Here is a 23,406-nt window from a genome sequence, read left to right as displayed (position 1 = left end):
GTGTCGGTGGCGGTGGAGAACTCCGGCGGAGCTTCGCTAAAGCATGCGGGAGCTATGGAGGAGAGGGGCGGCTAGGGTTTGGGAGGGGGTGGCCGGCCTCAAGGGGGTGCGGCCAACTTGTGGCTTTGGTGTGGCCGGCCCCTCCCCTATGTCCCTCATTATATAGGTGGATCCCCAAGAGTTGGTCTCCAAGTCTTCGAATAAGACCCGAACCAAAAACCTTCCATAGAGAGGGGAAACCTAGCCTAGCTAGGACTCCCACCAAGGTGGGAGTTCCACCTCCCATATGGGGGTGGCCGGCCCCTAAGGGGGAGTCCACTTGGGACTCCTCCCCCACTAGGGTTGGCCGGCCATGGAGGTGGAGTCCCATGTGGACTCCACCTTCCTTGGTGGTTTCTTCCGGACTTTTCTAGAACCTTCTAGAACCTTCCATAGAACCTTCCGCGACATTTTATTCACATAAAATGACATCCTATATATGAATCTTATTCTCCGGACCATTCCGGAACTCCTCGTGATGTCCGGGATCTCATCCGGGACTCCGAACAAATATTCGAACTCCATTCCATATTCAAATACTACCATTTCAACATCCAACTTTAAGTGTGTCACCCTACGGTTCGTGAACTATGCGGACATGGTTGAGTACTCACTCCGACCAATAACCAATAGCGGGATCCGGAGATCCATAATGGCTCCCACATATTCAACGATGACTTTAGTGATCGAATGAACCATTCACATACAATACCAATTCCCTTTGTCTCGCGATATTTTACTTGTCCGAGGTTTGATCTTCGGTATCACTCTATACCTTGTTCAACCTCGTCTCTTGACAAGTACTCTTTACTCGTACCGTGGTATGTGGTCTCTTATGAACTTATTCATATGCTTGCAAGACATTAGACGACATTCCACCGAGAGGGCCCAGAGTATATCTATCCGTCATCGTGATGGACAAATCCCACTCGTTGATCCATATGCCTCAACTCATACTTTCCGGATACTTAATCCCACCTTTATAGCCACCCATTTACGCGAGTGGTGTTTGATGTAATCAAAGTACCTTTCCGGTATAAGTGATTTATATGATCTCATGGTCATAAGGACTAGGTAACTATGTATCGAAAGCTTATAGCAAATAACTTAATGACGAGATCTTATGCTACGCTTAATTGGGTGTGTCCATTACATCATTCATACAATGATGTAACCTTGTTATTAATAACATCCAATGTTCATGATTATGAAACTAATCATCCATTAATCAACAAGCTAGTTAAGAGGCATACTAGGGACTCTTTGTTGTTTACATATCACACATGTATCAATGTTTCGGTTAATACAATTATAGCATGGTATATAAACATTTATCATAAACATAAAGATATATAATAACCACTTTTATTATTGCCTCTTGGGCATATCTCCAACATTAACATGTGCTAGAGCTTTTCATTTTTCTAAAGACAGAAGTAAAATGGTTTTGAGAGGTGTTTGTTGTTGTCAACGAATGGTAATGGGTACTCTAACTACCTCGTCAACCAGACTTTCAAGAGCGGCTCCCATGAAATTTTATTTTTGGGTGGCACTCCTTCCAACCTTGCTTTCACAAACCATGGCTAACCGAATCCTCGGGTGCCTGCCAACAATCTCATACCATGAAGGAGTGCATTTTTATTTTAGTTTTATTTAGATGACACTCCTCCCCACCTTTGCTTTCTCAAGCCATGGCTAACCGAATCCTCGGGTGCCAACCAACAATCAAATACCATGGAGGAGTGTCTATTTATAAATTTATGAAGGTTAATTAATTTGGGGCTGGGAACCCCGTTGCCATCTCTTTTTGCAAAATTATTGGATAAGCGGATGTGCCACTAGTCCATTGGTGAAAGTCCGTCTGGAGTAAATGACAAGATTGAAAGATAAACACCACATACTTCCTCATGAGCTATAAAACATAAACACAAATTGAGAAGCGTTTTGAAGGTTTAAAGGTAGCACATGAGAATTTACTTGGAATGGTTTGAAATGCCATGCATAGGTATTTATGGTGGACACTCTGGAATAACTTGGTTTTCATGTGTTTGGAGGCACGAGCAGCGTTCCCGCTCAGTACAAGTGAAGGCTAGCAATAGACTAGGAAGCGACAATCAAGAGAGCAATGAATCGTCATAATCATGTTTGCGACAAAAATAAATTAACGGAGGCATAAAAGTGATACAAGAACTCGAGGTAAAGCAAATCATCGAGGCTTAATTGACATTTTGTTCAGTCATATGCATGCGTGAGCATGTGCCAAGTTGATTCAAGAGAATTATTCGAGAGGAGGATACCACAATATCATACCTATTTATGAATAAAACAATGCAAGCAAACATCCATGACATGCTACTCATAATAATAAATTGGAGCTAAACATGAGAGATCATGAACTACTAGACTTTCTTAAATGACATATACCTCACATGGACCAACTAAGCATGCTCACATGGATGAGTATATGTACAAAAATGAAAACAAATAGAGTTCATACCAGCCTCTCACCACAATCAGATCGTCGAATATCGTCATTATTGTCTTTCACTTGTGTAGCTTGGATAATATGAAATGAAAACCACGCTCCAGCCACCGAAGACCATTGAACTCATAAAGAACTTTACAAAACCAAAGAAGAACAGCAAATATTTTTGGTGTTTTCGAATTTGGAAGCAAGAACAAAAGGAAACAAGCAAACAAAGCAAAATCTTTTTGGATTTTCCTATAGCAAACCAACGATAACAAATGAAGCAAGATAAAAGCAAGAAACTAAAATAAACAAGTGGTAAAGAGAAACAACAGAAATATTTTTGGTCTTTTGGTGTTTTAGGAAAGAAACAAAGTACGAATAAGAAAATGAAAACTAAAAGAAACACAGAAAAGCAAGATGGCAGAAATCTGCCAAAACTTGACAGTAGTACAGAAATCGATTTTTTACAAAAATCTTCCGTTGCTCAGTTCGAAAAGTGTTCAACTAATGAAAGTTAGATAACAACCTGGGGAACATGCACAAAAATTGGCAGCTCAAAATAACGTTCTGGCTGTGCGCACGAATTTTTTTAGTAACAGTCCAGAATCTGTTTTCAGGCAGCACTTCCCCAAATATCATCTTCCTCTAATTAGAAAACCACTCAAAGAAACTAAACAAGTATATACAAGTATCCAGCAACCATAATATGCAAAGAATGAGTGATGCCGGTATACCTCCCCCCAAGCTTAGGCTTTTGGCCTAAGTGGAGATCAACCCCAACGAGGGTTTGGGTTTCATGCCGGTGGATCATACATGGCGTAGTCATAATAATGTCCCGATGCAGAAGAAAAACGTGGAGGCTCCTCATGCAGCTTGTGGATGAGAAGAACTCGCTGCATCGGATGACGAATCGAGGTGTTCCTCGGCCTCCTCCGTGTTGTCTCTTGCACGATGGCCATCTCCCTCTATGTGTGCCTTCAGTTCACCTTCCGTGACTGACCAATCCTCCCTGAAATCAAGGTTAAACAGAGCAGGTGCAGGCAATCCTACTAATTTTTCATTTTTCTTAGTTATTCTCCAAGCTTTTTTTGTAAAATGTTATTCTATAAGACAGGTTGCTCAAATTGGACGAATCAGAAACGAATTCATGCTTAATCATGGAGACTATGTCAAGTTTTTCTATGGGAAGTTGAATGCTACTGATTTTACCACCATCCTCTGAGAAGCTTCTTCCATGACAAATCATCTTGAAGAGGTCCAAGAACTCTTGTGGCGATCCCCTTATCTTCTCGCATGATCCCCATTGCGGCACTCTAATTGCTGCACAAAAATCATTGAATGGCAAGTTGACGGCTTTATTATAAATTTTGTACTAAACCATGGGGTTAGATCGCGACCAATTGAATTTAAAATCCTGCACTACAGACATAGTCAGTTTTGCATATTGGCATGGTTCACCATCAACAAAATCATCCAACCCTGCACGAGAGATTAGACTTTGAACATCTTGCAAGATTCCTGCACTTCTCATAAAATCCACGCACGGGTAGTAAGCGGGATATACTCCTTCTTCGCGGTGAACTCTCATAACCTGTTGCACCTCCAATTCTTGTTGGTTGAGTTGGTGCCTACTCCCTTCCATTTTCTAAAATTTTTCAACAAACAATATAAAATTTGATTTGGTGACATATAATTGAGGGAAACTACCATAGGAACTTGCTAGAGTACTAATCATGCATCAAAACTAGATTCTACCACTTAGAACAAGCATGCAAGCTCACTAAACATGTTACCTACAGCAGCAAAATATTCAAGATATACTCAACCAAACAAAATTCTACTTGGATAATTGAAGGAGTCACATACCGGAGAGCAAATGTGCCAAATTTCAGACAGAAATCTAGGCTGAGCAAAGAGATCGAGAAATCTGGAGCTCTTGAGCAAAAACACGAGTGAGAGGAACCTGGTGCGAGTTTTTTCGGGAGAGAGAAGAGAGTGGGAGGAAGAGATGATGAAGTGGGGTAAATGGGGACCCACACAACAGGGTGGCGCGCCCCCCTTGCTGGCCGCGCCGGCCTGTGGGGTGCCACCTCAGGGTGCCCACTGGTCATCCCCAGTGCTCCCAGTGCATTTTCGAAAAATAGGACCAATGGTATAATTTTTGTGAATTTTTGAAAACTTTGAAAAATGCACATTTCTGGGTATTAAGTTTATTATTACTGGCCAGGAAAAATTTTGAAATCTCTAATTGACTAAGGAACTTTACAAAACAAAAGTGCTACATCAAGTAGAACAAGTGGAGGAAGAAAGAGATGTTGTTTAGTTCTTCTATGCATATAAAATGAATTTGTTAACAAGGTTGATCAAGTCTTGCCACCAAATAAATTTTACATAACATAAGAAGAATTAAACCTCAAATCAATCATGTTACCTTGTATTGTATTGATATGGATCCAATCACAAGAGTTTGCTATTCTTCTTTAGGCTCATATATAGGACAATCAATGGTTCCCACTTTGATAGTTCTCACATTAGAAATTGTATTAACTCCACATGCTTTCTCAATCCTCTTGGGAAAATAAACGGTATGCTCCTTGTCATCAACATTGAAAGTAACTGTTCCTTTATTGCAATCAATAACAGCCCCTGCGGTGTTAAGAAAAGGTCTCCCAAGAATAATAGACATATTATCATCTTCAGGCATTTCCAACACAACGAAATCAGTTAATATCAAGCAGTTATTAGTAACTTGAACAGGAACATCCTCACATATACCAACAGGAATAGCGGTAGATTTATCAGCCATTTGCAAAGATATATCAGTCGGTATCAACTTATCTAAATAAAGTCTCTTATAAAGAGAGAAAGGCATAACACTAACACCCGCTCCCAAATCACATAGAGCAGTTCTAACATAATTATTCTTAATAGAACAAGGAATAGTCGGTATACTGGGTCGCCAAGCTTCTTTGGAACCTTACCATTAAAAGAGTAATTAGCAAGCATAGTGGAAATCTCCTCATTAGGAATTTTCCTTTTGTTAGATACAATATCTTTCATATACTTTGAATAAGGAGGCAATTTAATAGCATCAGTCAAAGGTATTTGCAGGAATAAAGGTTTCATCCAATCACGAGAATTTGTTATAGTGTTCTTCTTCCTTTGATTTTAGTTTCTTAGCGGGAAAAGGCATTTGCTTTTGAACCCAAGGTTCCCTTTCATTACCATGTTTCTTAGCAATAAAATCTTCTTTAGTATACTTCTTATTTTTAGCATGCTTTTCGGGTTCTTCTTCAACCTCTTCTTTATAGAAGCATCATTCTTATCATTATCTTTATCATGTTCATTACCACTTTCAGTTTCAGCATCAGAAATAGAAATACTATTAGGATCATTAACAGGCTCAGAGGATTCCACAACAGTTTTATGTTTCTTTTTCTTTTTCTTAGATGAAGCACTAGTTTCAGTTCGTTGAGAATCTTGTTCAATTATTTTGGGATGCCCTTCAGGATATAGAGGATCCTGGGTAGAGACACCACCTCTAGTTGTTACTTCATAAGCATGTTTCTCTTTAGAATTATTTTTTAATAAGTCATTTTGCACTTTAGTAAGCTGATCAATTTGAGTTTGAACCATTTGAAAATGTTTAACAAGCATCTTAACATCATTGGAGGTTCTCTCCACAATACCATGCAATTCACCAATAGCTCGAGAATTTTCCATTAAATGATTCTCTACTCTCATATTGAAATTATTTTGCTTAACAATATAATTATCAAACTCATCTAAGCATTGATCGGGAGGTTTTGAATACGGAATATCTTCTCTAGTAAAGCGTTCAAGAGAGTGTACCTCAATCATGGATGAAGGGGAGTGATCTTACATGAATCTTCTATGGGAGGTAAATTCTTCACATCTTCGGATTTAATACCTTTCTCTTTGAGAGACTTCTTGGCTTCCCTCATATCTTCATCATTCAATTTAATTAAACCCCTCTTCTTCAATATTGGCGTTGGAATTGGTTCGAGCGTAGTCCAATCATCATGCTTCCGGCCTATTTTAGCCAATAATTCTTCGACTTCGTCTCGAGTTCTTTTCCTGAAAACACAACCGAGCACAACTATCCAAATATGCCCTAGACTCAATGGTTAGTCCACTATAAAATATATCAAGTAGATCATTCTTTTCTAAATCATGTCCGAGTCGAGCTCTGATAAGAGAACAAAATCTTGCCCAAGCCTTAGGCAATTTCTCTTCATCTCCCTGGTCAAATCTATAAATTTTCTGTAAAGCAACATGTTGAGCACTAGCAGGAAAGTATTTTCGAAAGAAAACATCACGCAAATCAGTTGGACTTTGATACGTCTCCGACGTATCGATAATTTCTTATGGTCCATGCCACATTATTGATGATATCTACATGTTTTATACACATTATATGTCGTATTTATGCATTTTCCGGCACTAACCTATTAACAAGATGCCGAAGAGCCGATTCTTTGTTTTCTGCTGTTTTTGGTTTCGAAATCCTAGTAAAGAAATATTCTCGGAATTGGACGAAATCAACGCCCAGGGTCCTATTTTGCCACGAAGCTTCCAGAAGACCGAAGAGAAGACGAAGTGGGGCCACGAGGTGGCGACACACCAGGGCGGCGCGGCCCAAGCCCTGGCCGCGCCGGCCTGTTGTGTGGGCCCCTCGTGACCCTTCCGAGGCTGCCCTTCCGCCTACTTAAAGCCTTCGTCGCGAAACCCCCAGTACCGAGAGCCACGATACGGAAAACCTTACTGAGACGCCGCCGCCGCCAATCCCATCTCGGGGATTACGGAGATCACCTCCGGCACCCTGCCTGGAGAGGGGATTCATCTCCCGGAGGACTCTTCACCGCCATGGTCGCCTCCGGAGTGATGAGTGAGTAGTTCACCCCTGGACTATGGGTCCATAGCGGTAGCTAGATGGTCGTCTTCTCCTTATGTGCTTCATTGTTGGATCTTGTGAGCTGCCTAACATGATCAAGATCATCTATCTGTAATTCTATATGTTGTGTTTGTCGGGATCCGATGAATAGAGAATACTATGTTATGGTGATTATCAAGTTATTACCTATGTGTTGTTTATGATCTTGCATGCTCTCCGTTATTAGTAGAGGCTCTGGCCAAGTTTTTGCTCTTAACTCCAAGAGGGAGTATTTATGCTCGATAGTGGGTTCATGCCTCCATTAAATGCGGGACGGTGACGTGAAAGTTCTAAGGTTGTGGATGTCTTTGTTGCCACTAGGGATAAAACATTGATGCTATGTCCAAGGATGTAGTTATTGATTACATTACGCACCATACTTAATGCAATTGTACGTTGTTTGCAACTTAATACTGGAAGGGGTTCGGATGATAACCTCGAAGGTGGACTTTTTAGGCATAGATGCATGCTTGGATAGCGGTCTATGTACTTTGTCGTAATGCCCAATTAAATCTCACTATATTTATCATATCATGTATGTGCATTGTTATGCCCTCTCTATTTGTCAATTGCCCGACTGTAATTTGTTCACCCAACATGCTTTTATCTTATGGGAGAGACACCTCTAGTGAACTGTGGACCCCGGTCTATTCTTTACATCGCATAGAATCTACTGCAATTGTTCTTTATCATGTTTCTCGCAAACAATCATCTTCCACACAATACGGTTAATCCTTTGTTACAGCAAGCCGGTGAGATTGACAACCTCACTCTGTTTCGTTGGGGCAAAGTACTTTGGTTGTGTTGTGCAGGTTCCACGTTGGCGCCGGAATCCCTGGTGTTGCGCCGCATTACATTCCGCCACCATCAACCTTCAACGTGCTTCTTGGCTCCTCCTGGTTCGATAAACCTTGGTTTCTTTCTGAGGGAAAACTTGCTACTGTGCGCATCATACCTTCCTCTTGGGGTTCCCAACGAACGTGTGAGTTACACGCCATCAGACTTCTAATAGAACCAGGAGGCAAATTATTATACCAAGTTTTAGCATCATCCTTTAATGAGAAAGGAAAAATTTTAGCGACAAAATAAGTACGCATCTTGACATCATCAGAAAACAAGCTACTCATAGAAGAAAGTTCAATCATGTGTTCTACATCACTTTCTTTTTCAGTACCACAAAAGGGTGCTTTCTCTACAATAGCTATATGAGATAGATCAAGAGAAAAATCATAATCTTTATCCTTAATGCATATAGGAGATGTGGCAAATTTAGGATCGAGGAGATAACTTATGTCTAACGAGTATATTGTGTGAGAAACTTTTTAATTTTGCTTGCATCGGCGGTAGCATTGCATCTAGTAATAAAATCATCATTAAGCTCCACATAATCTTCATCGGGATCATCACTAGAATAATCAAGTTCGGGTGAATTAACGAGTGTAGTAGCATTAGGAGTTTCGGTATTTTTAATTTGTCTAGACCTAGCAATTGTAGCATCTAGAAAAGATCCCAATGAACCACTATCATCAAGCACAGCGAAACATTATCAATATTATGAGAGTTTTCAGATTCAGCGAAGTACCAACAAGTGAAGCTTGTGGCGGTGAAACAAGTCGACTTATCACGGATGGTGAATCAAGAGTAGCGAGAGGTACTCGAGTTGTACCTTTTCTTGTAGTGGATGGTAATATGGCGACTTTAGGATCGCGAGGTTTACCCATGATGGAGAATTTGCAGCGAACAATATCAATCCAAGTGAACTTCCAAATAAAGCTATGCTCCCCGACAACGGCGCCGGAAAACGAGTCTTGATAACCCACAAGTATAGGGGATCGCGGCGGTCTTCGTGGGTAGTAAAACCCAATTTATTGATTCGACACAAGGGGAGACAAAGAATACTTGAAAGCCTTAACAGCGGAGTTGTCAATTCAGCTGCACACTGGAAACGAGACTTGCTCGCAAGAGTTTATCGATAGTAACAGTTTTATAGCGATAGCGGTAGTGAAATAACAGCAGTAGCGAGAGACAGCGGTAGTGATTATAGTAAATAGCAGGATTAAAATACGTAGGCACGGGGACGGATAACGGGCGTTGCATGGATGAGAGAAACTCATGTAACAATCAAGCATGGCATTTGCGGATAATAATAAAACGGTGTCTAAGTACAAAGCAATCAATATGCATGTGTTCCAATTATAGTCGTACGTGCTCGCAATGAGAAACTTGCACAACATCTTTTGTCCTACCAGCGGTGGCAGCCGGGCCTCAAGGGAATCTACTTGGATATTAAGGTACTCCTTTTAATAGAGTACCGGAGCAAAGCATTAACACTCCGTGAACACATGTGATCCTCACATCACTACCATCCCCTCCGGTTGTCCCGATTTCGTCACTTCGGGGCCATTGGTTCCGGACAACGACATGTGTATACAACTTGCGGGTAAGACCATAAACAATGAATATCATGATGAAGTAATAACATGTTCAGATCTGAGATCATGGCACTCGGGCCCTAGTGACAAGCATTAAGCATAACAAGTTGCAACAATATCATCAAAGTACCAATTACGGACACTAGGCACTATGCCCTAACAATCTTATACTATTACATGACCAATCTCATCCAATCCCTACCATCCCCTTCAGCCTACAGCGGGGAATTACTCACACATGGATGGGGGAAACATGGCTGGTCGATGGAGAGGCGTCGGTGGTGATGATGGCGATGATCTCCTCCAATTTCCCGTCCGGCGGAGTGCCAGAACGGAGACTTCTGGCTCCTGAGACGGAGTTTCGTGATGTGGCGGCGTTCTGGAGGGTTTCTGGCGACTTCGACTTCCTCCCGTGCGTTTTTAGGTCGAAGGCAATAAGTAGTCCGAAAGAGGGCATCGGGGGCCAGCCGAGGCCGCCACACACTAGAGCCGCGCGCCCCCCTCCTGGGCCGCACCGGCCTAGTGTGTGGGGCCCTCGGGCCCCCACCTGGCTTGCCCTTCTGGCTCCGTCGAGTGTTCGGGAAAATAGGACCTTTCGCATAAATTCCGAGGATTTTCTGAAAGTTGGATTTACTGCGCAAAAACGAGACACCAGAACAGTTCTGCTGAAAACAGCGTTAGTCCATGTTAATTGCATCCAAAATACACAAATTAGAGGCAAAACAATAGCAAAAGTGTTCGGGAAAGTAGATACGTTTTGGACGTATCACGGACCGCCTTGTTCCTCCGTGTTGTATATATGCTCCAGAAACTCTCTTGCAACAATGAGCAGCTTCGTCTTCCTATCCAACGACCCGTAAAACATCGCCACGTCGGCGGAGAGCATCACAAACCCAGGTGACGTAAGTTCCTCTTCCACCAGGTGGTTAACAGGCCTAGTGCCCTCGAGCATCGATGCCATGAGCTTGTCCCATCGCGGCCATGGTATCGGCAAGATGCGTTCCAGGCCTTCGCCCAACTCAGGCAGCGACCAGAACAACGTGCAGTAAGAACCACCGTTGTAGAAGGATGACGTTCCCGCCTCCGGCAGATGTCCGCAGGTGAAAGGGAGCTGTTGGGCGCCGTCTCTGGTGGAGCTGAGCTCTGAGCCGCCATGCAATGCCGACCAAACATGCACTTTGAGCTCGTCGCCAACACATTCCACCACAAAAGTGTGGCCTTCTGGGACAAGGTTCTCCATGGCTTGTGTGGTTATGTTGCTTCGCCTCGCGGATCAGGTGGCAGTGCTTCCTCCTTGTCACCACCTCTCTCCGGGAACTCTTGATCCTGACAAAAATATTTATCATCACCTCAAAGTAAAACCAAACACATATATTACGGTACATGTATGTAGTTCGCACTGTTCAAAAAATCGGCCGAGATACCGATTTATCGTGATCGGGTGGTAGCCGATAAGATTTCGTCATATCGGCCAGTTTATCGCGTCACCGATATTTCGGCCGATTTTATGCATGAGAGCCGATATTTCGCCCGATTTTCACTCTCAAGGCCGATATTTCGGCTGATTGTCAGTGAAATTTTAATGAAATTTTGTATGGCAGTCGATATTTTCGTCCTATTATTTCGTAGAATTGTGCATTAGCTCAAATATTCCATTATTATTGATTCAAATGCAAGAAATCAAGGTAATACTTATGTACAATGCTCAAATATTATTTTTTGCATATCATATTATAGACAATTTAGTGTCGAAAATTAGGATTTACAAAAAATCAGCCGATAAATGGCTGACCGATAAAATCGATTAATCGGTCGATAAACGATTAATCTTCATTTTAAGGCCGACCGATAAGTTAAGATTAACGATTTCTTGAACATTGGTAATTCGTTACTTATTAAAGTCTTCCATTGTCCATACAAAATAGGGAGAAATGTAGTTCTTACCATGGTTTCACCTTGTGGATGTTGAATGTCGTCTTCCACTGTGATGCTAAATTTATAGTTGGGTGTGCCGTCAACTTTGGTGGCTTTCTAGGCCATTAACTTTATGTCGTCGGAGTTCTTGGACAACATACTTGTTAAGCTGTTAGTCATCTTGTTGTTGTGTTTCCCTTTGTTCTCTAAATACAAACAACCGATCACAAAATTTAGTATGTAGTATTAGAAAGATGGCAATCTTCAGAAAACAACTATTGTATAATTTGCCTATGTTATGTTAGCATCCTATTACTTCATATGTTTTCGGTTGCTCTACATTCTCCGCCCTCATTTTTACTTTAATCTTTCATTACATTTTTTTCAGTCTTTTCACTCTGTCATATGTATCGTATTTTCAGTAATGGAATATCATGACTTCTCCTTTTTGCGAGTTTTTTTTTCTGAATTTATTTTCCTCGCAGAAATCGTATAAACTGAACATGTATTTCCTAACATCAGTACATTCTTTGGTACTAGGCTGTGATAAAGCAAGCTAGAGATCTCAACGATGCAATGTGAGATGACTAATTTTTTTGGGTACTAGGCTGTGATAAAGTAGCATCGCTTTTCATACATGCATGAATGTATAAAATACCATTAGTTAGCTTAATTGGAGGTTTTCACACACTAAAGGGATAAAATTATCGATCATTTTTGTGCAAATCAAGACAATTAAGAGAGGCCACATACTTGCCCATCTGCGAATTCTTTCATGTTGCGGTAGGTGTTCTCATTCCCCTCCATTGTGCATTCCTTGGTCTTGTGCTCCTTTTTTGTTCTAATCCCCCCCTCCCCCGTGTTTCTCCCTCCCTCCTGCTTTGCCTGGGGAGGAAGAAGAAAGAATGGTAATGGGGAAGCAGCTACAGGAACAAACCAAGAAAGTGTATGCTCATCTTTTTGGCAGCTCGTTACAGAAACAGACAGAAATGTAGGCCCATCTTTTTAACAGTTTGTTTGTAAGGCCTATGAATTACCGTAATTCCTAGTTAGACTACCGAGGCACGAAAAACTGGGTTTTTAAGTCGCACTAATAAAAAAACAAGGGAAAAATCGTATTGATCGAAAACAAAGGGAAAAGCCACTGATCCGGAAGAAAGGAAACTGAAAACGGAAGGAGGGAATGACATAAGCGGAGAACTACTAGAAGAAAAGTTTGACTTGAGGCTAATTGAAATTTCTGACTTAGGCTAATTGCATTTTTATCTACTCCCTCCGTGCACTAATATAAGATGTTTAAGATATTTTTGTGCGGAAGGGGTAGATGATGGTTAGGTGGCATGGCGTAGCCAGGAAGTGAGAGTCAAAGCTGCCTACTCTAGTGTTGATATTTTGCAGTAAATCGAAGTTATTCTGTTCTTCTAGAAATACAAGTAGAAACATTAATTATTTAACTTAATTTTTTAGATATAGTTCCATTATCAGCATATTTTTCTTGATTAACACATCTGTACATTGAAAACAATATCTGGCAAACCAAGCCCATGAATGATCACAGTTTCACAGCAAGCTACACGGTTGCAGACTACAGAACTTAGAACAGTTAAGGCACCATTATAACCACTAGATGTACAAAAATAATGAGAGCAATATTGAAGATCATTCCTTCAAAATAAGATCTGGAGAATAGGAACACCAAAATTTCCTTTAGAAGTTTCTAATCTGACAACTATAATAGTATCTGTATGTGACACGACAAGCAGTTTACAGAGTGAACTAGCTGACCACATTCCCGTGTTACATAAGTCGTTACCTGAACAAGGAAGTTGGAACATTAGCCTACGTATATTTTATTTTTTGGAAACCACTTTGCTGGCTTGAATCTAAGCAGCAAATAGCTTCACCGAAATAGCATCCAGGGGTAGAAAATCAATTTTTTTTTTGAAAGAAAGGCAAAAGATTTGCCTTAATTCATTAAATAAGGAGAAGTCAAAGAACCAAGTTTTAAAGTTACAACCACACCGAGGAAAAAAGGTCGACCCAAATGTTTCGCACCGGCTAAAACCCAAGTTCTAGCTTCCGTCTTAATTCTATCGAAGATGATGGTTGGCATAGTGCTCTTGTTTTTGAAGGTTCTCGCATTCCTCTTATTCCAAATCTCCCAAGCGACAAGCATGAGTAGTGAGGCCATAGCCTTCCTTCTACCGCCATGAGCAAGAACGATGGAAGTCCACCAATGTTCCACGCTATCAAACTCATTCCATGATGCGGGGTCAAAGTCGTGGATGTGAAGCCAATCCTTAATCATGGTCCAAAGGCGAACGGAGAGGCGGCATTTGAAAATAAGATGGGCCGCCGACTCGTCATGGCAACGACAAAGGGGGCAAATCCTCCCATTAATTACTCTCCATAAGACATTCTCTACTGCTCATAGAGTCCACGAACCAATCAAACAAGATAATGAAACCTATCAGAATGCTAAGGCCAACCACTATTAACATCCAGAAAATTATCACAATCAAGTGACTGTTTGCTAGTTGTGTTACACCATAATCAAAATTAAGGCAACATTTGATCATGCAGCATGCGCACGAACAGACACACGGAAGTACAAAACAGGTAGTGTAGAAGCCTCGCCTAATAGTGCACTAAATCCAAGTAAACCAGAAAAAAATTGCCCAGATTAACAATGGATGAAGTGAACATCAGATCAGAGACTTTCCGTAATCAACCAGGCAACTTCTTCTTAATCAATGAATAGGCAAAGCTTTTTTGCCTTGGGTTTCAAAAAAAAAAAAAAATCAGATTAGAGACGGATCTACAAGGACAAGGTGTGCCTGGTTTGCAGCCAAGGGTAAGTCCAAGTCCCAAATAAGGGTATAGTTACTAGGGTTTTTACACAATCAAACAGCAATTGATCTTCGACATACCAACAATGCAACCCGATGGAACTTTCAACGCATCCTGGAAGATCACCACGAGCACACGGTTCATGGAGGACGGAACTCGAGCGTACACTCCAAAAACGCAAGCCCTACGCAGGCAGAACTAACCGAGCTTTCAAAGACGGATTCGCGTCGCATCCCACGCCTCTCGCAGGAATAATTATCTTGCAGCAATAAGTCGCGCTAGATGGGGGAGGGAGGAGGAGGCGCGGGGGGTATACATTGATGATGTCGACGTTATCGGCGTCCTCCTTCTTGCCGGTGGATGAGGTGCTGAGCCTCCGCTGCACGATCCTCGTCGCCGCGTTGACGGGTGTCCTGAACGCCGCCATCGCCGCGTGAGAAAACCCTAGAAGACGGTGGAATAAAATCTTATACGACCTGGTCGTATCAGCAGAATCGGTGGACCAACTCATACGAGCGACACGTGGCAATCCGCATCTAAAAGCACTTAGCCAAAACTGACTCCTTTCCCACTAAGGAAAGATCAGTGCAGGAGAACAATTTCAAGAGTAAAATCAGCGCAGCACCTACAATCCCCAACTAATTGATTACGTTCCTGACTCAACCATCTTGAAAAATTCCTAGTAGCGAACAAAGTAGCCTGTTTGTGGTAGCCTGTTTGTGGAATCCAATCGTCGTGTGCGAAGACGCATCGAGCAGCACAGTACCAGCAGGGCGGCTAACGGCGGCAAGCACACGGGACAGACCGCCGGTGATGCCGCGCGCAAGGATGTCTAGGAGGCCAGCTGTGGTCAGAGCACCGGCCGTTGCGCCGCCGGGGCGATAATGGACATGGATAACAGGAATAGAGGGGATGGAGCGCCTGGGGTGCGTCGATTTGGCGCGGACGAGCGTGTTCCCATCTTCTATGGCGGCAGGAGCAGCACAGAGGGAGCACTAGGCGTCCATGAGCCAGCACGAAAGAGCGTTGGAGACTTGAGGATGGGGAAGATACGAGGAAAATGAACTGGATCTGGATTTGACTTTTGGTTACTGCTGGGAAGAAAATCTGAGACGGTTTTGCCTGGATGCTTTATGATTCGGTTGCCACGCGTTGCTAGCAGGAGTTGGTCCACCGATTCTGGCGGTACGACCAGGTCGCATAAGATTTTCTTCCGAAGAGGGTGGCCCGCTCGCTCTCCGGATCAAAAAAAAAAAACTAATTAACAGAGGATGGGCCAGGGGTGAGAATTGGTAGGGAATTGATTGACGCAAATTATTATACACTATATAATGCATGATCAAATTAACGATCCCACATCGATTTAGGAACTGTAGATTGCCTAATTTTTACCATGTCTCATTAACCTGTTGGTTGACACGTACCCTCCTGCTTTTATTGCTCGGCTGTTTTGCTCGTGAGATTTGTTTTCGATTTTCTTTTTTCTGGGTGGATAGGCAACCGGCAACCGGTTGATGCGTGGCTTTCCTTCCTACCGATTGTTGTTCTTCCGGTGATCGCGGTAGAAATTAGTGCCGTTGCTTACCTCCATCTAGAAATACCTAACGGTGGGATCCACTTACCATGGTTGACACCGCTTTTCTCATCCGGGTGCGCCGCTTTGACCGAATAATCTAGGAGCATCCAGAAATCCCACCGGCCGAGGTCTTGCCGCACGAGACGCGCCCTTCCTTCCCCCACCTTCTGCAGGCTCTCATGCCCCGTTGTTGCCCTGTATGACTCGCGCATGTGCTTCCTTCCGTCGATTCGCGAGGTGGCGTGGCTCACCGCGGGAAACTCCGGCCCGGGTGGTACTCTGCACCTTAGATTAGAATGGCCAACGCCCAGTCAGCCGCCGCCGCCGAGAGAACGGCCATGGCCGCCGCATCGGGACGGATGCTCTTGGATGGACGGCGGGAGGGGCTGCTGCTGCCCAGGGAACCGCCATGGCCGACACATCGGGATGGAGGCTGTCGGAAGGAGCGGTTGCCGGCGCCGAGAGAACCACCTTGGCCGGTGCGTCAGGATGGAACTCTCGGATGGAGCGCCTGCCTCCTATGAACCCGATGTAAGTGTACGTGGCCGGAGGTGAAAGGGAGGAAGGTTCGTCTCCAGGTGAGTACCTCTCTCTTTCCAATAAATCCTGATTGAGGCTGGCCATGTTTTTCTGCATATGCCCTCTCCTATCCATCGCGGCCAAGAGGATGGATGGTGGAGGCATGGAGGGGCTCTTCTCCTTGATTCTGATGTGTATCCGCCGGATCTTGCGTTCCTCAATCCAGCACCACCGTTTATCAGGGCCTATGTTTGAGTTTCACAACTGGGTTCTCCGGAGGCCTTCGTGCAGTGCTGGTCCACGCACATGGTTGCCACTAGCAGTGTCGACGCCGTGGTCAAGCTGCGGTGGGAGGTGAGCATCAAGGATGCTTTCACCGTCTTCTCCGCCTTCCATGGAGTTGCCAGCTGTATCCGCAACCTTGATGGCATCCCGTTTTATGGATGACGCTGCACTATTTATCATGTTTGGCAATACCAACCTCAACATCGATGTATCAATCCATGCCTTGGTCTGCATACAGAATTCATGTGGGCATTAGACATGATTTATGGTATGAATAGTTGATTCTATAACAGTAGATGACATGATCATCCCTTTTTAGGTATGTCATTGTATTACTATCTCTTGGATGGAGACACCATTTGTACAACCCATTAGTTCCATTCTCTGTCCAATCTCTAATGATTGCTCATTTGTCATCATCAACCAGTGAGGATGCATGAGATTCATTGATGTTCTATTTGATTGTGCAAAGAAAGCTGTGAGCCATTGGTATTATGGGATTCTATACTCCAACATATGTTGCCTGCGAGAGTATTCCCACTTCAGATTTATCTAGATTTATCAGAATTATGGAACTGCGAGCGCAACAATATTATGGGATTTATATGGTTATAGGTTTGACTGATGGTAACTAAAACATCTACTGTGTTGCGGGTCTGCAAGTGATGTTGCCGTGCCATCCCATCATTCATATGGCATATTTCAGTTGAGAGTAACAATCAGTTTATGTTCTATGTGCATATGCGATATTGTTAGGCAAAAAGGGAATGAGTTTTTCACAAAGTATTGATTGTAGTGCCCCTTTTTTGTCATTTCAAATATATGAAGAAATACATGGAAGAAGTTATGGGTAAACATGCTCATATTAGTTACCATAGAGTTAACATAAACGCACTGGCTGATGCATCCCACTAGGGATTGGTCATAGGGAACAACTTCTTTCCAGATCAGGTATTAGTGTGTACTGAAGGACTGCTTTCTATCTTCACCAGTATTTGCCATCTTTTCTTATTTGCGGTTCTTTCCTATAGGAGTTCCATAACAAAACTATTTAGAACAAAAAGGATCAATATTCAGGCTTGCTATTAATTTCTTATATTATAAGAAAATAATTTTCTAAATACAAATAGCCGGTCAGGTGGTAAGTTTCGAGAATATGCAACATTCCAATTATGGCGCCCAACTTTTGTCTTTGAACCATACTACTTTATCAGTTACTGTTTTTTTGCATGGATATTTTTTCATTTACTTATGAGTGCAAATATCAGACATAGCACTGATCTTATTTCTTTGGATCATACTGTTTTTCAGTTAGTAACAAAGCAATGTTATTATTGCTAATTGTGGTTGTTGTTTTTCTAAATCCGCAGTAACATTTGTGCCCATCTGAGCTTCCGTTAGTTCATTATATTTTTTTTCATTATACTTCAGTATATGATGTTTTTTGAGTATCAATATTATTTTTCTATATCTAAGAGTCCAGTTTGTGTCCATTTGTGCTTGCTTTCATGTTCTCTTAACAAAATTACTTTGTACACTCTTCCTAGATTTGTTTTGAACACAATTACAGTATGAGTTTTGCTTGCTTTGGCTGAAGATATTCCGATTAGCTCTTGAAAGGTCTGTCTGAGACAGACTTGAACTTTAATTGCTTAAGTTTTTTCAATCCTATTTACTGGTCTCGATCTGTTTTAGGGATTTTGACATTTCAGGAACATAAAGTCAAGAGTCAAGACAGGATATATGTGCCAAAGTAGGGCCAGTTATCTAATTTCAGTACTTCAAGACAAGCCCGGTGGTGAAACAATTCAGGCTGGACTACTTACAACAGTTGTCAGCTTCCTTTCGCAGCATGGACGGGGGTGATGGACGCAGATATTCAAGCACGATTTGTAGAAAAATTGTTACTTAAGAATGAAGAACAATGCTGGCAGATTTGTTCTTGCCCTTCCAGTGCAAAAGAGGGAAGAACAATCATCAACCTCTCTTCTGACGGTGAGGACATTGATGCAACGCACTGACCGGTTGGAGAGGTATAGAGCAGCTATATCAGCTACCTTATGTTAATCTTAGTGTAGATAAAAATTGTTAGATAATTTCTCTACCCCTCCGTCTTTAATATACATCAATGATCAATCTACTTTATGATCCAGTGCACAAGCGTCATCTAGCTTAGCTCATTAAGAATATGCATCTGCTCCATCTCGCTTTGCCATCATTGTAAATATCTTCTGTTGCAATGAGCTAATGGTGTCCTATATATGCATCAGCTTTCTTAATACTTCTATTTATATTACCTGCTTATCTTACCTTATGAAATATGTATATTAAAAAAAGGTAGTGCCACAGGCGCGGGGTGTCATCTGTGTTATTTCAAGGGAAGCTGCTGTAGTTAGTTGCGTTCAAGGACGCGGTGGAGTTTCATCTTTTATGCCTCCATGCGGTGCGCTGTATTGAAGCGCTGGCCTTTTTGAAGATCTGGACGAACTCACGGCCCTGGATGTCGCTCTCACAGGTGGCAAGTGAAGCACAGCTCCCGTGGCTGTGATGAGCAGGAACTTTACCAGGACAAGCATCTTCAGTCTAGCAGAAACTGCGTATGGTTCTGCAGACTGGTACATTGCCCTCGAGAAGCTAGATGCAGCCTGCACATCTTACTGGTTTTTCAGTGGGTTGTCTCCTATTGTTTAATTCTTATGTCTTCATATGTCTGCACAGCTGGGATTACTCATTTGTGAACCGACTCATTTGTTGTCAAATCCTCTTAATTCAGAGTTTACAGCCGTCTCAAGCAGAGCTCAGACAGAGGTACGCATCCGACTCCACGATTTTCATTATTCATCTCCGATCTCGTGCATGGAAGTTTGCGAAATCTTTTTAATTTCTGAAACTTGGATCTATTTCATAGGATCTGGTATAGATATGCATTGCTAAATGCCGAGATATGTGTTTTGAACTTATCTTGGTTGCATAGGACATCAAGAAAAAATGTTGATTATTTGGTTGAAACATATGTTGCAGAGGCTTAGGCGATTACTGCTACTTTAGCTGTTGTAAGGCCCAGGCAAGTTAATGTGAAATGGGGCATTCAGCTAACACAGAGTAGTCCAGATGCCACACCCAACATGAGGTGTTGCACTGTAAATGAGATTGCAGAAGTGCCGAGGGGATATTTTCAAGTGTACCAAGTGTCGTGAAGCTGCACCGTCAATTTGGTGGCCTAATGGGCAAAAAATATTTGACAAGTATGGTTCTCCCTCAACAGAGGGAGACATTGCGTGAGTATCTTCTTTTTTATCTGTGTAGTTATGACTATGATTCAGTATTTCCTCTCTTTCCTCTTATGAGAATTTTGTAATATCTGTCGGATACACAAACTGCAAGAATTAGTTCTTCACTAAGGACTGCTAATTATTCTCTTGACATGTTGATCACATCAGTTGTACATTCAGCACGCACTATGGCTTTTATTATCTTTTTCCGTGCGTGAATATCTTTGAGTGTTCTTTCCTTTTATGAATCTTTCAAGATGCTTTGCATTTGAAGTCAGGCCACCATCAGGAGCGACAAGGTGTATCCTGAATAGCAGATTATTTCATCTCTTCTAGCGTAAGCCATTTTTTAAAATCTTTAGCATGAACTTATTTTGTGCTGCGTAAAAACAATCCAACTCCATTTGCCCCTAGCAGCTTGATATGTGCGTTAAGCTTCTTTGAATCTCTAATTGTTCTCCTGATCTCATATGTATCTTCCTAACATTTCAATTACATTGACCGTGGTCAGCATAGTTTTCGAGACTGTTACTCTTCTCCTTCCACCTGAAAGGTAGTAAATATTAAGCCGTGAGCATATTATTTGGTCTTTATTTATTTTAAAAAAGTAAGCCAAACTTAAGTACGATTCGCGTAATTTTCTTTTACCTGTTACAATATATTATTTCCCGAATGTTTCGATTGCTATGGCGAGATTTCTACAACTACGAAATCAGACTAATTGTTTCATTTTTACTATAATGCTGTTTCTCTGGAATCATGTAAATATTAGAGTTTATCTTTCTTTTCCTGCATTTAGTTCATACAGTTCACTTCCTTTTTGACTACTACTTCAGACCTAAATTTCTAATTGCCTCTTCCCTTGCCGTAGAGAAGCACTATGTGCTATAGGTTTTGGTGGAAGAAAAGGAATCTTGTGCGTCAATGGGCATACCTATTGGTTTTCTACAGGTGAAAAACTGGTCCGTCTAAAGAGTAGAACTGTTTGAAAATGACAAGAAGCTGATCAATCTCAGTGCTAGGCCAGCACAACCATCAACCAGCAACATAGAAAAAGCTCCAATGGCTTTTCAACCTGACGATGCTCCAAATAGATTAGAAGACAACAGAACTTCAGGTGCCACACGAGCAAGGACATCATAGAAAAGCCTGACTCAGATCAGTAGTTATTCCATTCATTTAACTCCAAGCAGCCACAGTTTATGAGGCACACAATTACAACGCAAAGCATATCTTCTAAAAGCTATTATTTTCATTTAACAATGTTAGCTCTGCATCTGAAAAGAAGAAGATGAAGGCATCAGCTTCCGCATCAGCCAAGAAACAATTCAGGAAAGCGCTCTTTCCACAGAAATAAGAATCCTGCTACTTGCCCGGAAGCATGAACTTTAAACGGTGGTTAGCCCTGAACATGTGCTATTATCAGCAGGTGTGCTAATGTAACTTTAATTTCTTTTATGTTCTCACCGCAGATTCTTAAACGGTTCAGACGAACATGAAGGAGAGAAGATCGGCTAAGTGTAAATTTCGTCGACTAGGACAGATATTTGTAATATTATGGGACTACCAGCTACTCTAGACTGCTTGTGCCTTTGATGTGTAATATTTGGTACCTACTACTACCCAGCTATGTCCTAAGACCTACTACCGTGTATATCTGCATGCTTGCGTGCGGCTATTTACTGTCGTGTACTACTTAGGAAAACTGTTCCTTACAATGCTCTCATGATTCTGCACATATAGTGGACACTTTGAATCACACGCTTTGTATGCCACCATCCACCTCTTCTCAAAACATGTCTTAGTATATCAAACCCCCTGCTATAGTATACATCAGAAACTATTGAACAACTATATTCAGTCAATATTTTTATCTTCTACTAACAATATACAACCCCAACTCAACCATACCACTTAAACAACAACCTCAATTTTTTATCTTCTACTAACAATATACAACCCCAACTCAACCATACCACTTAAACAACAACCTCAATTCGGATGTTACTCCACGGGCGCGGCGTGCCGCCGCGCCAATGCCTCCTAGTCCTAGACATATGGACTGTGAACTTACGTAAACCTTTACGGACGTACCTGTGCTCAGTTCGTTGGCTGAATCTATCTAAAAAAAAAAAAGTTCGTTGGCTGAATCGGGTCCTTTCCTTTTTTTTTTAGAACACAGTACAACGTAGACGCTCACAAACACACACGTACAAACACCCCTATGAACGCACGCACGCACACGCTACCCCTATGAGCACCTCCGAGGGACTGAGCTGGCATATCTTGAGGCTGACGAAGTCACCACTGGCGCCTCGCCGTTAACGGGTACGTCACCTACCACTGAAAGCATAGCGCCGGTTATATCCTGGAATAAATTCAGGTAAATGCAAACACCCATGCCAAGTCTAGAACTTGAACTTGGGTGGACTGGTTCCACCACAAGGGACCTAACCACCAAGCTCTGTTTGGCTGAATCCTGATCCTTTTCTTAAAAACCGGACCGTGATGCTATTTCCAACAAGGAAAAAATAGCTCTAAACAAAATAGCGTGGCTTCTAAAATATGCTATGATGATTATAACATGCTAATAGCACGCTATTTTACAAAATAGCGTTTCATAAAAAGTTAGAAAATAACAAATGTAGTATGTATACTAAGAATTTCAACAGCTCAAAAATTATCCACATCACAACGAAAATTGACAAAGTCCTGATCTCATTGAAAAATAAAGATTTATTAGTCCAACAAATAGACAAGTAGATAACTAATTAACCTGCCAACATGCAAACTATTAAAGAGCTAACTACATAGCAAAAGTAGTAATTAATCAAAATGTGAAGAACTAGATGATAATGCATGGGGTCATCATCATTCAGAAGAAGAAGCTCATATTGCAGCTCATCATAATAAAAAAACTAGAAGCAATTTCTTCTTCTTAGGCAGATTGCATCAGCAGCTTTTACTCGTTGTGATGTTGATTCTTCTTCTTCAACATATACATGTTGTGTGAGGAGGCGTGAGAATTGTGCCGCCGCAAAAAAAAGAACTAAAATAGCTAGTCAGCTGCTCGATTTCCCTGTAAAAAATAGCAC

At 41.9% G+C, this 23,406-nt stretch overlaps 1 long non-coding RNA gene across 1 annotated transcript; it reads left to right on the top strand.

Annotated features, from left to right (window-relative positions):
- Nucleotides 1-18,236: 18,236 nt before the first annotated feature.
- On the top strand, nucleotides 18,237-20,158 carry LOC124700476. The gene is made up of 3 exons (XR_007001746.1): nucleotides 18,237-19,072; nucleotides 19,389-19,847; nucleotides 20,061-20,158. It is a non-coding gene; the product is annotated as an uncharacterized LOC124700476 (long non-coding RNA).
- The last annotated feature ends 3,248 nt before the right edge of the window (nucleotides 20,159-23,406 follow it).

This window comes from Lolium rigidum, chromosome 3, assembly GCF_022539505.1.
Source record: "Lolium rigidum isolate FL_2022 chromosome 3, APGP_CSIRO_Lrig_0.1, whole genome shotgun sequence".
In the NCBI taxonomy this organism is placed as follows: Eukaryota; Viridiplantae; Streptophyta; class Magnoliopsida; order Poales; family Poaceae; genus Lolium; species Lolium rigidum.
This window is presented reverse-complemented; position numbering and strand designations above follow the sequence as displayed.